We start from the raw sequence: 2,830 nt of genomic DNA on the forward strand, positions 1-2,830 counted from the left end.
GAGGAGGGGTAGGAAGAGGCCGAGGGCGACACGGCGTCCATGGCGGCGGCGGTCGGCGTGCGGGAGCCGGTCTCCTGCGGGAGATCGGGGACGGGGCGACGGGCGAGCTGGGCCGGCCCAGTCGTAGGGGAGGTTTTTTTTTTTATAAAACATTTCTCAGACAAAGAAAAATAATAAAACGAAATAAATAAAAATATTATATAGGCATATAATATATCAAAATTTTCAGAATTTTTTTTCTACAACATGAACATTTTTGTAAAGTCAAATAAAATCCTTACAAATTTAAATAAAGCAAAAAGTGCTACTTCCTTAATAAAATCCAATAAAATCATTTTTAAAAATACCAAAATGATTTCAAATTTATTTTTCTCCAATAGCGCGCCCCGGTAACACAGTTATCGGTAACTGGCAGGAGCCATATGGTTGTCGCTTTATTGTATGAAATGCAATCGCCATGTAATTGATTTACTTTATCACTAAGCGGTAGCGATAGTAGTAGAAGCAATAGTTGGCAAGACGTCAACGATGCTTCGATGGAAATCAAGGTGTCAAGCCGGTGACAATGGTGATCAAGATGGTGCTTTGGAGATGGAGATCAAAGGCACAAGATGATGATGGCCATATCATATCACTTATATTGATTGCATGTGATGTTTATCCTTTATGCATCTTATTTTGCTTAGTACGGCGGTAGCATTATAAGATGATCTCTCACTAAATTTCAAGGTACAAGTGTTGTCCCTGAGTATGCGCCATTGCGAAAGTTCGTCGTCGTGATGATTGGGTGTGATAAGCTCTACGTTCACATACAACGGGTGCAAGCCAGTTTTGCACATGCAGAATACTCGGGTTAAACTTGACGAGCCTAGCATATGCAGATATGGCCTCGGAACACTGAGACCGAAAGGTCGAGCGTGAATCATATAGTAGATATGATCAACATAGTGATGTTCACCATTGAAAACTACTCCATCTCACGTGATGATCGGACATGGTTTAGTTGATATGGATCACGTGATCACTTAGATGATTAGAGGGATGTCTATCTAAGTGGGAGTTCTTAAGTAATATGATTAATTGAACTTTAATTTATCATGAACTTAGTCCTGGTAGTATTAGCTTATCTATGTTGTAGATCAATAGCTCGTGATGTAGCTCCCCGTTTTTTTATGTTCCTAGAGAAATATAAGTTGAAAGATGATAGTAGCAATGATGCACACTTGGTCCGTGATCTGAGGATTTTCCTCATTGCTGCACAGAAAAATTATGTCCTTGATGCACCGCTAGGTGACAGAACTATTGCAGGAGCAGATGCAGACATTATGAACGTTTGGCAAAGCTTGGTATGGTGACTACTTCATAGTTTAGTGCACCATGCTTTACGGCTTAGAACCGGGACTCCAAAAATGTTTTGAACGCCACGGAACATATAAGATGTTCCAAGAGCTGAAATTTGTATTTCAAACTCATGCCCAAGTCGAGAGGTATGAGACCCTTGAGAAGTACTTTGCCTAAAAGATGGAGGAGAATAGCTCAACCAGTGAGCATGTGCTCAGATTGTCTGAGTAGTACAATCGCTTGAATCAAGTGGGAGTTAATCTTCCATATAAAATAGTGATTGATAGAATTCTCTAGTCACTATCACCAAGTTACTGGAACATCGTGATGAACTATAATATGCAAGGGATGACGAAACGATTCCCGAGCTCTTCGTGATGCTGAAATCGACGAAGGTAGAAATCAAGAAAAGCATCAAAAGTTGATGGTTGACAAGACCACTAGTTTCAAGTAAAAGGGCAAGGGAAAGAAAGGGAACTTCAAGAAGAATGGCAAGCAAGTTGCCACTCCCATGAAGAAGTCCAAAGCTAGACCCAAGCCTGAAACTGAGTGCTTCTACTGCAAAGGAAATGGTCACTGGAAGTGGAACTGCCCTAGATACTTGGCGGATAAGAAGGATGGCAAAGTGAACAAAGCTATATTTGATATACATCTTATTGATGTGTACTTTACTACTGTTTATAGCAACCCCTTAGTATTTGATACTGGTTCAGTTGCTAAGAGTAGTGACTCGAAACGGGAGTTGCAAAATAAACAGAGACTAGTTAAGGGCGAGGTGATGATGTGAGTTGGAAGTGATTCCAAGGTTGATAGATCACCATCGCACACTCCCTTTACCTTCGGGATTAGTTTTGAACACTAAAATAAATGTTATTTGGTGTTTGCGTTGAGCATAAATATGATTGGATCATGTTTATTGCAATACGGTTATTCATTTAAATCAAAGAATAATTGTTGTTCTATTTACATGAATAAAACCTTCTATGGTCATACACTCAATGGTTTATTAAATCTCGATCGTAGTGATACACATATTCATAATATTGAAGTCAAAAGATGCAAAGTTAATAATGATAGAGCAACTTATATGTGGCACTGCCGTTTAGGTCATATTGGTGTAAAGCGCATGAAGAAACTCCATACTGATGGACTTTTGGAATCACTTGATACTTGTGAACCTTGCCTCATGGGCAAGATGACTAAGACTCCGTTCTCCGGAACAATGGAGCGAGTAACTGACTTATTGGAAATAATACATACTGATGTATGTGATCCGATGAGTGTTGAGGCTCGCGGTGGGTGTCGTTATTTCCTGACCTTCACAGATGATTTGAGCAGATATGGTATATCTACTTGATGAAACATAAGTCTGAAACATTTGAAAAGTTCAAAGAATTTCAGAGTGAAGTGGAAAATCATCGTAACAAGAAAAATAAAGTTTCTACGATCTGATCACGGAGATGAATATTTGAGTTATGAGTTTGGTCTT

The sequence above is a fragment of the Triticum aestivum genome, chromosome 3D (assembly GCF_018294505.1).
Source record: "Triticum aestivum cultivar Chinese Spring chromosome 3D, IWGSC CS RefSeq v2.1, whole genome shotgun sequence".
NCBI classification, from domain to species: Eukaryota; Viridiplantae; Streptophyta; class Magnoliopsida; order Poales; family Poaceae; genus Triticum; species Triticum aestivum.